This window comes from Emys orbicularis, chromosome 15 (genome assembly GCF_028017835.1).
Source record: "Emys orbicularis isolate rEmyOrb1 chromosome 15, rEmyOrb1.hap1, whole genome shotgun sequence".
Taxonomy (NCBI): domain Eukaryota; kingdom Metazoa; phylum Chordata; order Testudines; family Emydidae; genus Emys; species Emys orbicularis.
This window is the reverse complement of record NC_088697.1, coordinates 5,869,703-5,890,318: the sequence shown is the minus strand read 5'-3', so window position 1 is coordinate 5,890,318 and position 20,616 is coordinate 5,869,703. Positions and strand designations below refer to the sequence as shown.

Below are 20,616 nucleotides of genomic sequence, written 5' to 3'. Positions count from 1 at the left end.
GAGCTATTTACATTATCTTCATCCTCATCTTCCTCGTACCCCGAACCCGCTTCCCTGTGTGTTTCTCCAGTGAGGGACTCATAGCACATGGTTGGGGTAGTGGTGGCTGCACCCCCTAGAATGGCATGCAGCTCCGCGTAGAAGCGGCATGTTTGCGGCTCAGCCCCGGACCTTCCGTTTGCTTCTCTGGCTTTGTGGTAGGCTTGCCTTAGCTCCTTAATTTTCACGCGGCACTGCTGTGCGTCCCTGTTATGGCCTCTGTCCTTCATGGCCTTGGAGACCTTTTCTAATATTTTGCCATTTCGTTTACTGCTTCGGAGTTCGGCCAGCACTGATTCATCTCCCCATATGGTGAGAAGATCCCGTACCTCCCGTTCTGTCCATGCTGGAGCTCTTTTGCGATCCTGGGACTCCATCACGGTTACCTGTGCTGATGAGCTCTGCGTGGTCACCTGTGCTCTCCACGCTCAGCAAACAGGAAATGAAATTTAAACATTCGCGGGGCTTTTCCTGTCTACCTGGCCAGTGCATCTGAGTTGAGAGTGCTGTCCAGAGCGGTCACAATGAAGCACTGTGGGATAGCTCCCGGAGGCCAATAACGTTGAATTCCGTCCACACTAACCCAATTCCGACCCCCTAAGGCCAATTTTATCGCTAATCCCCTCGTCGGAGGTGGAGTAAAGAAACCGGTTTAAAGGGCCCTTTAAGTCGAAAGAAAGGGCTTCGTCGTGTGAACCTGTCCAGGCTTAATTCGATTTAACGCGGCTAAAGTCGACCTAAACTCGTAGTGTAGACCAGGCCTCTGGCTTTGTGGTAGGCTTGCCTTAGCTCCTTAATTTTCACGCAGCACTGCTGTGCGTGCCTGTTATGGCCTCTATCCTTCATGGCCTTTGAGACTTTTTCTAATATTTTGCCATTTCATTTGCTGCTACGGAGTTCAGCTAGCACTGATTCATCTCCCCATATGGCGAGCAGATCCCATACCTCCCGTTCGGTCCATGATGGAGCTCTTTTGCGATCCTGGGACTCCATCATGGTTACTTGTGCTGATGAGGTCTGCATGATCACCTGTGCTCTCCACGCTGGGCAAACAGGAAATGAAATTCAAAAGTTCACGGGGCTTTTCCTGACTACCTGGTCAGTGCATCTGAGTTGAGAGTGCTGTCCTGAGCGGTCACAATGAAGCACTGTGGGATAGCTCCCAGAGGCCAATAATGTCAAATTCCGTCCACACTATCCCAAATCCGACCCGCAAAGGCCGATTTTATCGCTAATCCCCTCGTCGGAGGTGGAGTAAAGAAACCGGTTTAAAGGGCCCTTTAAGTAAAAAAAAAAAGGGCTTCGTCGTGTGGACGTGTCCAGGCTTAGTTCGATTTAACGCTGCTAAATTCGACCTAAACTCGTAGTGTAGACCAGGCCTAAGAGTTCCTTGTTATTTCAGATGGGTTCTGTGAAGGGTAAAAAAATCACCGCTTGAAAGATGTTAACTCATTAAGAACTGTCAATTGTCACAGCTTTTAGAAATAATGACCAGGTTAGAAATGTCGTTTTACTCATCAATCATAAGAATGGCCATACTGGGTCAGACCAAATGTCCATCTAGTCCAGAATCTTGTTTTCCGACAGTGGCCAATGCCAGGTGCTTCAGAGGGAATGAACAGAATAGGTAGTCATCAAGTGATCCATCCCATATCACCCATTCCCAGCTCCTAGCAAACAGCGGCTAGGTACACCATCCCTGCCCATCCTGGCTAATAGCCCTTGATGGACCTATTCTCCATGAACTTATCTAGTTCTATTTTGAACCCTGTTATAGTCTTGGCCTTCACAACATCCTCTGGCAAAGAGTTCCACAGGTTGACTGTGCATTCTGTGAAGAAATACTTCCTTTTGTTTGTTTTAAACCTGCTGCCTATTAATTTCATTTGGTGACCCCTAGTTCTTATGTTATGAGGTGTAAATAACATTTCCTTATTTACTTTCTCCACACCAGTCATATCCCCCCCTTAGTTGCTTCTTTTCCAAACTGAAAATTCCCAGTCTTATTAATCGCTCCTCATACAGAAGCCGTTCCATACCCCTAATCATTTTGTTGCCCTTTTCTGAACCTTTTCCAATTCCAATATATCTTTTTTGAGATGAGGTGACCAGATGTGCATGCAATATTCATGATGTGGGCGTACTATGGATTTATATAGAGGCACTATGATATTTTTTTATCTTATCTGTCCCTTTCCTAAGGATTCCTAACATTCTGTTCACTTTTTTGATTGCCGCTGCACATTGAGTTGATGTTTTCCGAGAACTATCCACAGTACTCCAAGATCTCTTTCTTGAGTGGTAACTGCTAATTTAGACCCCATCATTTTATGTGTGTAGGTAAACTGATGGCCATCAATGAAATTCCATCAGTAGTTGGAAAAATGGAACACGCAATAAAATTTATCATGGGAAAATATTTTTCCTTGTCAAAAGAAGTTTCTTTGTCTCATACCCTATAAAAGGAGTGGATTGGAAAGTTAGCTTTGTGAATGAACACCATCAGCACTATACCAGGCACAGATGCAGAGACCAACTAACTTCTCTTCACCCTCTATAAAGGGCGGCAATGTACATCTTCTTTCGGTATAGTGCAGCATTAGGCTTTCATCAAATAACTTCATTTGACCCCGCATGCTGATCTCGAATCTTTATTCTATTCAAACCTGCCACTGACTCTTCTGTAAATCAATGGTGAAAATAGTCAGCAACGCTGGGAAGTCCAAAGTGAGCTCCATTGGCTGAAAAGCAGGTTGACGCTGCAGTAATAGGTGGGGGCCACTGTGGTGCAGGACAGTCGCTCAGACTGTGGGGGGATATCTCTGAGGGGCAGAGGGTATGGGTGAGATCCCAGGATTAATGGCTGGCCTCTCCAGGAGATGCCTTTGTTTCATTTACCATCACCAAGATGGTGCGTGGGGGGGTCATCTTGGGATAATGGATGCCACAGACCACTACTGCTCCCAGCAACGGGCATGGAGACCCTTACGCCACACCCCCACCAATGCCCCCCAGCTGGGGTTGTTATACCAATAGAATAAAAACCAGCAGGATCTTATTAAGAGGGATAAGGCAAAGACGCCACATTTATTGTAAATATAATGATAAAGCAAAAGATAAAAGTAAACAACGTTGTTTGACTACTTATTCCTATCATTACTTATTCCTTATACACACACACACACACATATAGAGAGAGAGATTCATTCACACAATCATTCATTCAAGTTCTATATAGGTGTTATAGTTACCAGCCTAGAAGTTGCTCATGCCAAGTTACTGGCCAGGTATCTTGGTCATGAGGATGGAGCCGAGTCTGTGTCAGGTGCACCTGATGCTCCTGGAGGTTGGCAGCAGAACCAGAGACTCAAAATCCTCAGTCTTGAGAGTCCATTCTTATAGGAATTAATTCCTATGTTAGTCTATGGGAGCTGTTTCATTCTGCTTTTGCTGACTCAATCAGCAGATGGCACATTCCTGGACACATTCCTGGTGGCTCCAAACTGTCCAAAGTTTGTGTTTCTCATCCTTCCAGGTGATGGGGTGGATCCCAGTTTACCCTCCGGGGGTTGTCTGGTCATCCACTTGACACATTCTTCGGCCGATGGATACTCCCTTTCTAGGCTTGCACCTCCCTAACCATTCATGTATATCAAGCATTCATCAGCATACATTCCATATCTTAACCATATTTTAATTTACTGTCTCCACCACTTTCAGGGTGTGTGCTAATTCATTTGAGACTCCCGGCCCTTTAATCACAGAGGGTGGGGGTCTAGGAGCCGTTGCTGTTACAATGAAGTGAAAGTCACTTAACGGCTTATAGTGTTTGTTTACATTGTATCAATTACTTCAAGAACAAAGTCAATTAACTTGTTTGTAAGTTTTACATAGTAATAAAGTATCTTTCATAGGATAGATACAATCAATGGTTTCTACAGTAACTTACTGTAGCTTACAAGTTTTAACATAAGACCCAAGAGATTTTTGTACTTGGTGAAACTGTTGGATTTTAAAGTGTGGGGGACAAATTATTGGGGGGTCACTGTTAGTACCTTCTTTAATATCGCCACAGGGAGAGGTATCTCTGTATCCAGGGCACAGACTGCCCCCCCGCCACAAACTCTGCTGACTAGGATCCAGCCCTGCTGCAAAAGCAACCGCTATAAGCCCGCCCCCCAATAAGCCAGACACCCTCCAGCAAAGAATCATGGGCCGCTCAGGGTGGGGGAGGAGAATGTGCTTTCCATGTGGCTTTGAGAACATGAGAACAGCCACACTGGGTCAGACCAAACATCCATCTAGCCCAGTATCTTGTCTTCCACAGTGACCAATGCCAGGTGCCCAAGAAAAATGAACAGAACAGGTGATCATCCAGTGATCCATCCCCTGTTGCTCATTCCCAGCTTCTGGCAAACAGAGGCTAGGAACACCATCCCTGCCCATCCTGGCTAATAGCCATTGATGGACCTATCCTCCATTAATTTATCTAGTTCTTTTAAAACCCTGTTATAGTCTTGGCCTTCACAACTTCCTCTGGTAATGAGTTCCACAGGTTGACTGCGTGTTCTGTGAAAAAATATTTCCTTTGGTTTGTTTTAAACCTGCTGCCTATTCATTTCATTTGGTGACCCCTAGTTCTTGTGTCATGAGGAGTATATAACACTTCCTTATCTACTTTCTCCACATCCATCACGCTTTTATAGACTTCTATCATAACCGCCTTAGTCATGTCTTCTCCAAACTGAAAAGTCCCAGTCCTATTAATTTCTCCTTACATGGAAGCTTTTCCATACCCCTCATCATTTTTGTTGCCCTTTTCTGTACCTTTTCCAATTCAAATATATCTTTTTTTAAGATGGCACAACCACATCTGCTCGCAGTATTCAAGATGTGGGTGTACCATGGATTTATATAGAGGCACCCTGGCTTGTCATAGATAGAGAGAAAAGACAAACATGGATCCAGCTCCCTACAGTGATCCCATGGACAAGAACCTGGTTAGGAGTGGGGTGAAGGTTTCCTCTGGACAAAGGGGAGCTGAAATCCCTCAGTGTCATGGAATGTAAGTAAGGAAAGTTTTAAACCCTGTGGGGCTGGGGGCCTAGGTGCATCAGCAGCAGGTTTGGATGGAGGAACATTGAGCGTACATCAGTCCTAAGCTACATATCTGCTTGTTTATTTTATGGTAGGTTAAATTAATGCAGCCTCTGCTCTGGTCTCTCCCAACATAAGGGCCTAACATTGCTTTGCACAATGATAAATCTTGGAACAGGATTGAAATGAAATGGAGGCAGCATAGGGTGGCAACCTAAGGAATGAAAAGCCTCTGGATTCTTCTGTGTGCATTGACTCTGAATGGGAACTGTAATTTGACTCGCTTTGTGGCTGCGGCCGGTAAAATATCAGGATAAAGTCATTCCAGTGATTGTGACACTGGTTTGAGGAGACTTTGATCTTATTAAAATGTAATTAGCATGTTACACTTTTGTTTTTAAAGGTGGCTTCCCCAAGCAATCCCAAGTTGTTCTTCCCACAAGTGGGTGATTGTGGGCAGCAGAGGATCTCTCCAATCTGTGGGGGAATCTCTCTAGGCCCCACTGTTAGTTCTCCATCCTTTCTCCCTCCCCCCACACCCACCCATTATCAGTGTTACTTAAGAACTTAAAAATGGCCATATTGGGTTACACCAAAGGTCCATCTAACCCAGTGTCCTGTCTTCTGACAGTGGCCAATGCCAGGTGCCCCAGAGGGAATGAACAGAACTGATAATCATCAAGTGAGACATCCCCTGTCACCCATTCCCAGCTTCTGGCAAACAGAGGCTAAGGACACCATTCCTGCCCATCCTGGCTAATAGTCATTGATGGACCTGTCCTCCATGCACTTCTCTAGTTCTTTTTGGAACCCTGTTATAGTCTTGGCCTTCACAACATTCTCTGCCAATAGAGCTCCACAGGTTGACTGTTTTATTGTGACCCTTCCCCTCCTCCTTTATGTAGGGTGACCAGACAGCAAGTATGAAAAATCGGGATGGGGTGGGGGGTAGTAGGAGCCTATATAAGAAAAAGACCCAAAAATCAGGACTGTTCCTATAAAATTGGGACATCTGGTCACCCTACCTCTATGGCAGTGGTTTTCAAACTTTTTTTCTGGTGACCCAGTTGAAGAAAATTGTTGATGCTCATGACCCAACAGAGCTGGGGATGAGGGGTTTGCAGTGTGATAGGGGGTTCTGGGCTTGGGCAGGGGGTCAGGGTTTGGGAGCAGTCAGGGCTCTGGGCTGGGGCCAGGGATGAGGACTTTGGGGTACAGGAAGGGGTCTGGGTTTAGGGGGGCTCAGGGCTGGGGCAGGGGATTGGGGTTGCCCCAGGTGGCTCCCAGTCAGTGGTGCAGTGGGGGTTCAAGGGTAGGCTTCCTGCCTGCCCTGGCACTGTGGTCCATGCTGCACCCCAGAAGTGGCCAGCAGCAGTCCGGTTCCTAGGCGGAGGCACGCAAGTGGCTCCATGCAGCTCTCGTCCACAGGCAAAGTCCACCCCAGCTCCCATTGGCTGGGAACTGGCCAATGGGAGTGCAGAGCCAGTGCTTGTGGTGGGGGCAGTGCACGGAGCCCCGTGGCCCCTCTGCCTAGGAGCCAGACTGCTGCTGGCCACTTCTGGGACACAGAACGATGTCAGAACAGATAGGGACTAGCCTTCCTTAGCCGGGCAGCACCACTGATGGGAGTTTTAACAGCCCGGTCAACGGTGCTGACCAGAGCCACCGTGAACCAGTGCCTTACATTCCACAAAGCAGTACTGGGTCTCAAGCCACAGTTTTAAAATCACTGCCTTAGGGCATTGTGCCACCATGTGGGCGTTTCATTTCCCTCCCCAGTTTCACACAGAGACATAATTTTCTTTGCACAGATCCATGAACAGCTAAACCTTTCTATGGCTATGTCTACACTACAAAATTAGGTCAATTTTATAGAAGTCGATTTTTTGGAAGAGATTTTATACAGTCAATTGTGTGTGTCCCCACTAAGCGCACTCAGTCAGCAGAGTGTATCCACAGTACCGCGGCTAGCATCGACTTTCACAGTGGTGCACTGTGGGTAGCTATCCCACAGTTCCCACAGTCTCCACTGCCCATTGAAATTCTGGGTTGAGCTCCCAAATGGGGCAAAAACATTGTCTCGGGTGGTTTTGGGTACATGTTGTCAGTCACCCCTTCTTTCCTTCCTCCCTCCCTCCCTCCGTGAAAGCAACAGCAGACAATCATTTTGCGCCCTTTTTCCTGGATTGCCCACGCAGATGCCATAGCACTGCAAGCATGGAGCCCACTCAGATCACCACTGCAGTTGTGAGCATTGTAAACACCTTGCACGTTATCCTGCAGTATGTGCAGAACCTGCAAAAGCAGGCGAGGAGGCGACAACAGCGCGATGATGAGAGTGTTGAGGACATGGACACAGAGGTCTCTCAAAGCACGGGCCCTGGCAATTTGGACATCATGGTGGCAATGGGGCAGGTTCATGCCATGGAATGCCGATTCTGGGCCCAGGAAACAAGCACAGACTGATGGGACCGCATAGTGTTGCAGGTCTGGGATGATTCCCAGTGGCTGTGAAACTTTTGCATGCGAAAGGGCACTTTCATGGAACTTTGTGACTTGCTTTCCCCTTCCCTGAAGCGCAAGAATACCAAGATGAGAGAAGACCTCAGTGTTGAGAAGCGAGTGGCGATAGCCCTCTGGAAGCTTGCAATGCCCGGTCAGTCGGGAATCAATTTGGAGTGGGCAAATCTACTGTTGGGGCTGCTGTGATCCAAGTAGCCAACGCAATCACTGAGCTGTTGCTATCAAGGGTAGTGACTCTGGGAAATGTGCAGGTCATAGTGGATGGCTTTGCTGCAATGGGATTCCCTAACTGTGGTGGGGCGATAGACGGAACGCATATCCCTATCTTGGGACCGGACCACCTTGGCAGCCAGTACGTAAACCGCAAGGGGTACTTTTCAATGGTGCTGCAAGCACTGGTGGATCCCAAGGGACATTTCACTGACATCAGTGTGGGATGGCCAGGAAAGGTGCATGACACTCGCATCTTCAGGAACTGTGGTCTGTTTGAACAGCTGCAGGAAGGGACTTTCTTCCCAGACCAGAAAATTACTGTTGGGGATGTTGAAATGCCTATAGTTATCCTTGGGGACCCAGCCTACCCCTTAATGCCATGGCTCATGAAGCCATACACAGGCACCCTGGACAGTAGTAAGGAGCAGTTCAGCTATAGCTGAGCAAGTGCAGAATGGTGGTAGAATGTGCATTTGGATGTTCAAAAGCTCACTGGCGCAGTTTGCTGACTAGGTTAGACCTCAGCAAAACCAATATTCCAATTGTTATTGCTGCTTGCTGTGTGCTCCACAATATCTGTGAGAGTAAGGGGGAGATGTTCATGGCGGGGTGGGAGGTTGAGGCAAATTGCCTGGCGGTCGATTACATGCAGCCAGACACCAGGGTGATTAGAAGACCACAGCTGGGCACGCCGCGCATCAGAGAAGTTTTGAAAACCAGTTTCATGACTGGCCAGGCTACGGTATGACAGTTCTGTTTGTTTCTCCTTGATGAAAACCCGCCCCCTTGGTTGACTCTACTTCCCTGTAAGCCAACCGCCCTCCCCCCTTTGATCACTGCTTGCAGAGGCAATAAAGTCATTATTGTTTCAAAATCATGCATTCTTTATTAATTCATCACACAGATAGGGGGATAACTCGCAAGGTAACCTGGGAGGGAAGCATCGGGTGGGGTGGTGGATGAGGGGAGGAGGGAAGGACAAGGCCACACTACAGTTCAAAACTTATTGAATACCAGCCTTCTGTTGCTTGGGCAATCCTCTGGGGTGGAGTGGTTGGGTGCCTGGAGCCTCCCTCCCCCCCCCCCCGTGTTCTTGAGAGTCTGGGGGAGGAGGATATGGAACTTGGGGAGGAGGGCAGGCGGTTATACAGGGGCTGCAGCAGCGGTCTGTGCTTCTGCTGCCTTTCCTGCAACTCCACCAGATGCCTGAGCATGTCACTTTACTCCCCCATTAGCCTCAGCAGTGCATTCTCCCTCCTCTCATCGCGTTCATTTAATGCTTTCCTGGACTCTGCCATTGTTTGCCTCCAGGCATTCTGCTGAGCTCTATCAGTGCGGGAGGACTGTGTGAGCTCTGAGAACATGTCATCGCGAGTGCGGTTTTTTCACCTTCTAATCTGCGCTAGCCTCTGGGACGGAGATGATAGGTGGAGCGTAGAAACATTTGCAGGTGCGGGAGGAAAAAAGGGAGAGTAGTATTTAAAAAGATACATTTTAGAGAACAAAGGGGAGATTCTTCCACAGTGAATCAAGCGATTCACATTACATAGCACATGTGCTTTCAGTACAAGGTCACATTTTGCCTCTTATATTGAGTGCCTGCTGGTTTGGTGTGAGACATCACACACGCTCGGTTGGGCAAGAGAATTCAACTTGCAGGCAGCCATGGTAAGCCAAAGGTTTTTGGCTTCTTCAACCTTCATAACATGTGGGAATGGTTTCAAACAGCAGCTCCCTCCTTTCCCATACCAAGCAAAGCATGTTGGGTTGGCCATTTAAAAGGAGGGGATGCGGTTTTAGGGTGAATGTGCAGCACAACCCAACCCCTCCCACTCAATTCTCTGGGATGATTGCTTCACCACCACCCTCCACCGCATGGCTGGTATCAGGGAAGATTGCTGTCAGCCAAATGCTAACAGCTCAGCATGAACGGGCCTTCCCCCACAGCGTGGCTAACAGCGGGGATGATTTCTTTTCAACCCAAGGCAAACGGCCCAACAGGAACAGGCACCTCTGAATGTCCCCTTAAACAAATTTCCTGTATTTCAACCAGGTGACCATGAATGATATCACTCTCCTGAGGCTAACACAGAGAGATAAAGAACGGATGTTGCTTGAATGCCACCAAAGCCTGGACCCATTTGCTGCAATGCATTGTGCTGCAATGATTCCAGACTACTTGCTACTGGCTTGGCGTGATAAAGTGTCCTACCATAGAGGATGGAATAAAGCTGCCCTCCCCAGAAACCTTCTGCAAAGGCTTTTAGAGTACCTCCAGAAGAGCTTCATGGAGATCTCCCTGCAGGATTTCCGCTCCATCCCCAGACAGATTAACAGACTTTTCCAGTAGCTGTACTGGCCGTGAATGCATCCCAAGTCTTCAGGGCAAATTAATCATTAAACACACTTGCTTTTAAACCCTGTATTATATTTACAAAGGTACACTCACCAGAGGTGCCTCCTCCGGCTTCATGGTCTGGGAGCCTGCCTTGGGAGGGTTGGGAGGGTATTAGCTCCAGGGTGATGAGCAGTTCCTGGCTGCCAGGGAGAAGGGATTCTCCACTTGCTTGCTGTGCCCTATCCTCAACCTCCTCCTCCTCCTCATCTTCCTCATCCACAGAATCCTCATCCCTGTTGCGTGAGACTCCCCCCTTGCAGGTGTCCACGGACAGTGGTGGGGTAGTTGTAGGGCCCCTTCCCCTAGAATTGCATGCAGCTCATCATAGAAGTGGCATGTATGGGGCTCTGACCTGGAGCGACCGTTTGCCTCCTTTGTTTTTTGGTAGGCTTTCCTGAGCTCTTTAATTTTCATGCGGCACTGCTGAGTGTCCCTGTCGTAGCCTCTGTCCATCATGCCCTTGGAAATTTTGGCATATATATTGGCATTTCGTCTTTTGGAACGGAGTTCTGCCTGCATGGATTCTTCTCCCCATACAGCGATCAGATCCAGTACCTCCCGTTCGGTCCATGCTGGAGCTTTTTTGCAATTCTGGGACTGCATGGTCACCCTTGCTGATGAGCTCTGCATGGTCACCTGTGCTGATCAGCTCGCCATGCTGGCCAAACAGGAAATGAAATTCAAAAGTTCCCAGGGCTTTTCCTGTGTACCTGACTAGTGCATCTGAGTTGAAAGTGCTGTCCAGAGTGATCACAATGGAGCACTCTGGGATAGCTCCCCGAGGCCAATACCGTCTAATTGTGTCCACACTACCCCAAATTCAACCCAGTGAGGTCTATTTTAGCGCTAATCCCCTCGCCGGGGAGGAGTACAGAAATCAATTTTAAGAGCCCTTTAAGTCAGGGGTTCTCAAACTGGGGGTCGGCACCCCTCAGGGGGTCGTGAGGTTATTACATGGGGGGTCGCGAACTGTCAGCCTCCACCTCAAACCCCGCTTCACCTCCAGCATTTATAATGGTGTTAAATGTATAAAAATGTGTTTTTAATTTATAAGGGGGGTCGCACTCAGAGGCTTGCTATGTGAAAGGGGTCACCAGTACAAAAGTTTGAGAACCACTGCTTTAAGTCAACAAAACAGGCTTGGTCGTGTGGATGGGTGCAGGGTTAAATCGACCTAACGCTGCTTAATTTGACCTAAAAGCGTAGTGTAGACCAGGGCTAAGTCTCTTGTCTGAGCCAGGACATTCAATTCCATTGAAACCTTCTCTCGTGCAATGGCAATGGTCAGACAGAGGGGACATGGCCACCTTCAGCCCTGACAGTGAGATATTCAGTCTCCTTTTTCTTCATGCTGCTGTTGTTATTCCATGAAAGGTTAAGGATGGAAGAAAAAGCTGAGTTCACTCCAGGGTGAGGAAAGAAAGGAGCCACCAACCCTCTGGCAAAGCTCAGTGCCCCAGAGAAAACCTGCCCCTGCTATCGCAATCACTGATGTACTGGGGATATGATGGGAAAGGGACTGTCTGAATTATCAGGGCAGGAAATGGACAACAATCTACAGCAACATCATTAACCACAAACACACTCTCCTCATGCTCCAGCCAGAAAGGAAATGGGCAGGAATTCTTGCTGTTCAGCCCTGGACACACTTACACACTTGCACAGCAGTGAGTGTGTTGTGGAAGCTGGTCTGAGCAAACAATTGGAAATGATCACTCAGTGAGAACAGAACTAGACTGTAGTTAGAAAACTGCATAAAGCAAGTAGTTGTGGCTGAGTGTTTAAGGTGCTGGACTAGAAATCTGTTGGGGTTTCCCTGTGCAGGTTTGACTCCTGCCAGCTATGGAAGAAGTTGTGGTTCTTTAGTTTCAGTGCCTGAGCATCCTTGGTGCCAGTGAGAGCTCGGTCTCATCTCACTCTCAGGCTATGTCTACACTATGGAGTTATGCTGCTTTAGTTAAAGCATTTTAATTAAACCACTGTTCCATGTCTACACTAGGCTGCTTGTGTCACCAGAGCACATCCACACTAGCAGCTCTTGGATCGCCACAGAGAGCAGTGCACTGTGGGTAGCTATCCCACTGTGCAACAGGCCACAGGGTGTTTTGGGAAGGATTTGCAACGCCTCATAGGCCGATACAGCATCACATGATGCAGGTTTCTCTATCCCATTGTTCTATGGGAATCCTACTAGATAGCCAGCTGCTTTTCAACTGCAGTGTGTATGACAGGCAGAGAGTGTGTGAGAGAGAATGTGTGTGTGTGGGGAGAAACAGTGTGTGTGTTGGGGGAGTTTGTGTGTTGCGGAAGAGTGAGTGTGTGGGCACACTGTCTCTAAGTTCAGACAGCTGCTGGAAGCAACCAGTCCTGAGTCAGGGGGAGGGGGACACCCCAGTACTGAGTCAGGGGATGGGGACAGCCCTGACATCAGCCCCAACTTCTCTCACTGGCTCAGCACAGCACAGCAGTCTCTATCTCTCACAGACACACATGCTGCTTCCTGCCTAGCTCTGTGTCAGGGGTGCGGGAACAAGGGGGTTTAGAGGGCCATGGCCCCACCACTTTTTACCTGCCATAAGGATGAACAATGGAGGGGGGGACAAGGCGGAGTATTGGGGGGAAGAGGCGTTCTGTGGGTGTGGCCTTGGGGGGAGGGGTGGGGTGGAGTCTCACTGAGAAGAGGTGATGTGGGGTTGAGGCCTCTGGGAGAAGGGGCGAAGTGAGTGAGGGGCCTTGGGGAAGGGGCATCATGGGGGTGCCACAGTTTGGACACCAATGCCCCCCCCCCCACACTATGAGGAAGCTCCCGCCACCTGCTCTGTGTTCGTAGTGCGGGAGAGAGCAGCATTCCATGGTAGTGATTTGCTCCTTGCTGCTGGAGCAGAGCAGCAGAACTTCCCAGAGCTATGAAAGGGGAGGGGCCCAGCCTCTGTAGCAGGAATGCAGGCCAGCCGAGTTCACGGCGGGCATTGTGGGATACTGGCGGAGGCCAGTTATGGTGATATAATGACCAGCAGTGTCTACACTGACACTTTGTCGATTTAAGTCTGCTGCAAAAAGCTCTAGGCCTCTCATCGAGGTGGTTTTATTTTGTCACCAAAACAGGGCAGTTTTGTCACCAGACGTGGCATTGCAGTGTGTACACCAGCCAAAAGCTGGCAACCGAGGGAGCGTAGTGTGTTTTTCACACACATGAGCAATATAATTATTCTGAAATAACTTTGTAGTGCAGACCTGGTCAAAGATTCACACACACACAGCTTGCAAGGAAAACCTCACCTGCTCCTCTGCTTTGCAGAATCCAAACACAAGCAAAGCTTGTCAGGCCTGGGTGGGGTCTGGCAGGCAGTCAGGTGTGGGCAGACACCATACCTTAGCCAGAAGCAGGCACCATGGCTTAGCTGGCTAAAGTACCTGTTTTGTAAAGGGGAGATCCTGGGTTCAACTCCCACTGGTGCCTCATTGTGTGGCTTTTGGGGCACCTGGTATTAGCTACTGTCAGAGGACAAAATACAGAGCTAGATGGGTCTTTGGTCTAGCCCAGTGTGGTTTTTCTTATGGTTTAAATTACACTCACAGGCACTGATAATAGAGTTACTGAAAGTTTGGGAGTTAAGAGCTGCTAGGTCAGTGTTCCAAGCCCCTTGCAGATGACCCCCTCCCTCTGGGACAGGGGCAGGTCTGAGCTTTCACACCAAATGGCTCATTGTGGCTGCCAGAATCTGTGGGCAGCTCATTTAGTTTACTCCGAGGATTGAGTCCTGCTTTGTGCACCGTGTGTGAGAATGAAAATCCTAAGCCACCCTTTGAAATAGCAAATGCAGTAGGATGTGTTATTGTCCCTGCCCCAAAGCAGACAGATCAGTGGAGAAACGCCATTGAGTCCACGGTAATACTACACTGCCATTTTACCTTTTTTGCTTCCTAAACTCCCTCCCAACCTTGTGGGGTCCCAGAGCCGGTATTGAGCCTGAACCAAGATGTCTACACTGCAAAATTACCACCCCACAGCCGAAGCCCCGGGAGCCTGAGCTGGCATGGGGCAGCCCTGGGTGTTTCATTGCAGTGTGGACATACCCTAACATTATGTCTACTCTGTCATAAACACACCCAAGTCACTATTCTCAAACCCTGGGTCAGTTGATTCAGGCTTGTGCTGCAGGGTTATAAAATTACAGTGTAGACACTGGGGCTTGAGCCCAGTCTCTGAGACCCCACAAGGGATGAGGGTCTCCGAGCCTGGGCTCCAGTCTGAGCCCAAATGTCTACACTGCAGGTTTTAGCCCCACAACCTGAGCCCCAGGAGCCCAAGTCAGATGATCCAGGCCAGCCGGGCCGCAGGACTTTTATCACAGTATAGATGCACTCTCAGGGTATGTCTACATTGCAATGTAAGCCCAGGGTTAGTAGAAGTCATGTCAGCAGCCCCAACACATAAACATAAACCATGAGGAAAAGACCCACCCCCAAATAAGCTGGCCAGTGTCCTTTTCCCTCAGGTTCTTAAGTCCAGCAACCAAAGGTCCTTTAACATGAGCCATCCCCTCTCTGCAACCCACTCACAGTTGTTGTCCTTAGTCAGTGCAAGCCCAGAGATGCATCTGTAGAGTTCACCTCCCATCCAGAGTGGAAAAGGGAGAAAATAAGAAGGCACCATACTTACTATATTATCTAGTGACTCACCCACCCGCAGCCACCCTGTCCTAAAGAAGAGGTAACATCTCAATTGTAGTACTAGTAATTTCAGCCCAGCACATTCCTCAACCCACCTGGCTTTGGAACCCATGTCCCCTGCCTAGCAAGTGCTATTCAGTTGAGGGTGAGTCCCTCAATCGGGGTCTGCCAAGCACAGTTCTGCTGCCCTTGATTAACACAACCAGGATAAAAACCCTTTATTTCTCCTGCCCCAATAACAAGGAGACTGGGAATCCAACACCAGCCAAAAGTGATCATTTCGGCAAGCAATCCAACATATTTCCAACATACTGTAAAATCCACATGCAGACTCATACAGGAAACCTTGCAAGAAAAACTTCCTGAGGTGGTCTGAAGCACCTGCTGCTGGAGGGAAGGAGGGAGCCATGGGTTGGGATTGAGGAGCACTGTAAAAAGGAGGGGGCTGTGGGTTGGGATTGAGGGGTACTGGGAATAGGAGTGGGCTGTGGGTTGGGACAGAGGAGAAGGGTGAAGAGGAGTAGGCTCTGGTTGGGAGTGAGGAGCAGTATGCATAGGAGGCCCTGTGGGTTGGGACTAAGGGGCACTGGGAATAGAGGGGACATGGGTTTGGGCTGAAGAGCATCCTCGTTTGGGGATCCATCAGGACAGGGGAAGGCAGCAGGTGATTCTAATTCCTTAGGGATATTCTGTGTATTTGTGTGTGTGTGCAGGGGAGGAACATGCTTTATGTCCAGAGGCCTTTATTCCTCCAGGCTGCAAGGACAGAGGGGATGTCAGGAAGTTGCCCCTTCAATCCCACACACACAAAGCCCAAGGAAAAATCCTGAAGAGAAAAAGTAATGTTGAAGATGACTCCAGAAAAACAGACTTTTAAGATCTTGGAGAGTAGTTTATCACCTGACCAGGGACTTAAACCCTGGACCCTCAGATTAAGAGTCTGATGCACAACCAACTGAGCTAGCCAGGCTCACAAAGTACAAAAGCAAGTTGGAGCAGGGATGAAACTAGTCAAGAAAAACCGAGCAGGAAACAATAGGGGAAACCTGCTGCTCTCTCTCTCTCTCTCTCTTCCCAGCCCTATCCTGGCTTGGTATTAGAGCTGGTTAAAAAGAGGAGAAAATATTGGCATCTATCAGTCTTTTATAGCTGTACAAGAATCAGGCACAATACAGAGGTACCCATCTGCAAGTGCCAAATTTTTGGATTGTCTAATCAACCTGTAGATGTCCAGGGCACACTGGGATATAGAGCCAAGTGTACATCATCATCATTATTTCAAAATGTTAATGATAATGATAAAAAGGTTCCCAATTGACTAAGTAGTTGCATACAAAGATGTACATTTGGCAGTGTACATTGGTAAATTCTGGCTCCTTCTCAGGCTCAGGTTGGCCACCCCAGTCTAGATGTAGAAGTTACAAAATTAAAACTTGAAAGAGGGGCCAATTTTCCCATCATTTCACACCTTTACATCCAAACATGATGACTTTCTGAATGAACCCTCCTCGTTCAGCCAGAAGATCTTGGGGTGGATGTAAGAGTCACTGGGTAAAATTCTCTGGACTCTGTTATGAATCAGGTCAGAGCAGAGGTACATAGTGATCTAGTCTGGCTGTAAAATCTATATATCAACACCAAATATGGTGTTAAATTAATCCTCAGAAACGGCTGTTCCCCACCCAGATCCCAGCAAAGGGCTCTCCAAGGAAGGGGGCTGTTTAGAAAGGAAAGAAGAAAGATGTCCTTCTCTCCCTGGAGGAATTGGACTCTGCGCTTTGGACAGAAAGGAGGGGAAGGAAATGGCCACACGATGGCAGCAGAACCTAAGAAACGAAACACAACAGGCTTCTGTGCACATTGATTCTGAACAGTGAATGAACCTGACTCCCGTATCATGAAAAGCCAAAAAGCCATTTCTCTCTATGGCCGGGAACACTAGGAGAAAAGAGTTCCAATCATTCCTGCCCGTTTACTTTTGAATTATTTTACATTATAAAGAAAATTGTAACAAAATTAGTCTAAACTTGAGCTGCCTGTTATTAAAGGCTGGTTCCCCAATTCAGTTCCAACTGCTCTGCTAGAAACAGCCCCAGGTGTCACCCCAGGAAGAGGAAAAAGAGAAACCCCCACTCGGCACTGCCCTTGGCTCCAGGCTGCTGTCCCGGGGTGCGGGTGGGGACTGATTGTTTTCTGCTGAGGAGGGAGCCAGTAGAGGCCTCTGATGCTATGCTCCTAGCATCTGCCCAGCCCAGGCTGTCCTCTGCCTCAGCTGCTGCCTTCTCCACGCTCTAGAGTCAATCCTGCAGGGCCCCCAGGGGAACAGAGGCTGGGACAGGGCAGCAGACTGGGAAGTTGCTGGGAGTTATCATTCCCTGAGAACTGGCCTGGCTCCCTTCTCAACAGCAAACAAGTCAATTCCACGCCCCCTCCCTGGAAAAATCAGCCTGGAGCCAAGGGCAGCATGGGACGATTCCCTTTATTTCCCTCCAAGGCATGAGAGAACTCAGGGCGTTTCTAGAAGATTTTATGAAACTGATGTGGGGAAACCAGCCTTTAATAACAGGCAGCTCAAGTTTAAGCTAAGTGTTTTTAACAATTTTTAAAACATTAAATAACCCTTCAATCGTAGTATCACCATTCATAAAATTGCTTCAGCCTTATAGGTTCCCAAGTGCAAAACTAAACATCTCTTCAAATCCAAGGGAGTGGAGATCAGTCAGTGTTCAGAGTCATCCCACATAAAAGAACCATGTTGTGGTACATACTGGCCCCATCGTGTGGCCATCGCCTTTCCCTCCTCTCTGTTAAAAGTTTTGGTATTTTGCACAGAAACTTTCTTCCCTCAGGAGACACCTGGGAACCAGGGCTGCCAGCCAGACAAACATCTTTAAGAGGAGGCATAACCTGTCAAAATATGATCTCCCTCCTTCAGTTCAGTGACACTCTGAAATGTTACTTATCCCGGCAGAGCCAGAGGATTGAAAGCAGCTACATCAAACCCCTGTGTAGCTAACCAGAATGAACACAAACACTCCCTTGTATCTGAAGAGATGTTTAGTTTTACCCTTGGTAAACTACAAGTCTAAAGGGAAAGATGGTGGTGCCAGATATAAAGAGTAAGACACGAAACAATCATCATAGTTATGCCCATAGTGACTGCAAAATCTTTCTATATTCTTCTTATTATCATCAGTGTATTATTTTCTCTGGAATCTAGACATTGACTATACCTTGACCAAGAAATTGGATTTCGATAAAATAATTGACTACCCCTGGTTAAGGCAATGGACTTGAAACCCACTCGGGTGTCTCCACGCAGTTTCAAGTACTAACAATAGTGGCTGCCTTTTAGCCATAACTTTTAATCAAGGCACTAAATTGATACGAACCCCTGTAAAATCATTTCCCAGCCCGAGTCCTTCACCCACATTTGTTAGGGTACTGGGCCACCATGTGGACGTTTCATTTCCCTCCTCAATTTCACACAGAGACAAAATTTCCTTTGCACAGATCCATGAACAGCAAAACCTCCCTGTGTATCTTGTCTGAGCCAGGGTATTCAATTCTATTGAAACCTTCTCTCCTGTAATGGCAATGGTCAGACAGAGGGGACGTGGCCATCTTCACCTCTGACAGTGAGATATTGGCTCAGCTCTTTCTTTATGCTGCTGTTGTTAGTCCATGAAACATCAAGGATCGAATGCAAGGCTGAGTTTATGCACCAACCCCATGAAAAATTTCAGTGCCCCAGAGAAATCCAGACCCTGGCTATTGGAATGATATGGTGGAGATTTGAATAGGAAAGGGAATGTCTGAATTGTCATTGTGGAGTATGAACAACAATGTATAGCAATGTCATTAACCACGAACACACTCTAATCATGCTCCATCTGGAAGGGAAATGGGCAGGAATTCTTGCAGTTCAGCCATGGACACACTTACACTAATGCACAGCCATGAGTGTGCTGGGGAAGCTGGTCTGAGCAATTTGAAGTGACAATTCTGTGCGAACAGAATCATTGTGTAGTGAAGCAACTGTACATTAAGTAGTTGTGGCTGAGTGGTTAAGGCAATAGACTAGAACTCCATTGGTGTCTCCCTGTGCAGGTTCAAATCCTGCCAACTATGGAAACATTAGTGTATTGTCATTGCTGTTGTCTTAGTGTCTGAGCATCCATAGAGCCAAACTGGAACCAGATCTGGTCTCACTCTGAGGCTGTCTACACTTAAAAGGCTACTATAGCACTGTGGAGTAGACAATTGCTACAGTGAATGGAGGGTTTTCCATCTCTGTGCTACATTGACAAAACAATTTTTCCTTTGATTTAGCTCTATCTAACCATGGCTTAGGTCAGCTTAACTATACTGGTTCTGATTTACTTCTTAGAGGGTTTATCCCATCACCCTCCCATTCCCTGGTCCTTCTCACGTGAACAGAGAGCAGCAATATCCGAAGTTCAAAGGGGCAAACAATTCCATGTTTATTGGGGTAAACTTCCAGCAAGCAATGATTCCAATTTCCTTCCTCAGTATCCCCCTTCCCAGCTCTGACACCACAGGGGCTTGCCTGTGTTCCTGTTCCCATTTCCTGTCCCCATACTTCCTGATTGACTGCAGACTATATAGTAAAACTTGAGTTCTGCTTAGCTATACCGTAACCAATCATTTTACTGAAATTTAACTAACCAATCCTAACAAATTGTAACATGATTATCTAACCAATTATACCCCACCACCTTAATTGGTTTACACCCAACAAATTAATTATACAGCAGACTGAAACAATCACAGAACCAGATAGAGATTATACAGACAAACAATAGGAAAGTGGGGACTACAATGATGGAACAGCAAAGAAATCAGGATTTCACACCCCAGCTATTGATAAGTGAGTTCTTGCCAGACAGGATGCTATCATGGTAGAGGTTGTGAGTGCTGGTTGCTTAACTGTCTGGCCCACAGGGCAGGATTTTGAGGTTCACCATTACTTTCTCAGAATGCTAGCAACCATCTTTTGTTCACTTAAAATGTGAGCAGGGAGATTAGAACAATGCAGAACTCATGGAGCTCCAGGAAATGTGTAACTTTAGGTCTGGGTGAGTGTGTCTAAAAATTAGCTGTGCTGTAGAAGGTCTCTAGGAGTTGAAAGAGATGTGCCATCTCGACCTCCCTAAAGAGTTCATCAAATATTAATGAAAACTAGGGTTGCTGAGTCACATTCTTTGTAGCAGCAGGCTGGTGGACTGGTCTAAAGTGCCAGTTTTAAGACTCTTTTTTCCTATCTCTTGGGTGTTTTGGTCTCTGCATAAAGACGTGGTTTCAAATCCCACTCCTGACATGACCATTTTCTTCTATCTGGAGAAAATGGCCTCACTTCAATCTCCTTTGCAATAATAGAACACCATTCGCTTAGCATTTCTATTACAGTAGTTGCGAGAGAAGTTCCAAACCAGGGGAAAACACTGCCTTTTCTCTCTACTGATCAATTTTTGTCTTCCTTCATTCCAAGCCATTTTCTCAAATACATCCATATTTCCCAAACTGTTTTGTTTAGTGTTCTTTGCTTTTATGAAACTTTAGGGTCATCATTTAATTGCCACACAACTGTACTTATGAAGTAAAGTGAAGCAGAATATTTTCTTGATATTTTTGCAGAAGAGTTTTGCTTT

The 20,616-nt window shown here is 47.4% G+C and overlaps 1 protein-coding gene and 2 non-coding genes across 3 annotated transcripts in view; 2 read left to right on the top strand and 1 right to left on the bottom strand.

Annotated features, from left to right (window-relative positions):
* LOC135889397 (zinc finger protein 208-like) overlaps positions 1-20,616 on the top strand; it is a 685,678-nt gene that overhangs the window by 175,501 nt on the left and 489,561 nt on the right.
* Positions 15,842-15,914, bottom strand: TRNAK-CUU (transfer RNA lysine (anticodon CUU)). The gene has a single exon. It is a non-coding gene; the product is annotated as a tRNA-Lys (tRNA).
* On the top strand, positions 18,994-19,075 carry TRNAS-AGA (transfer RNA serine (anticodon AGA)). Its single transcript has one exon. It is a non-coding gene; the product is annotated as a tRNA-Ser (tRNA).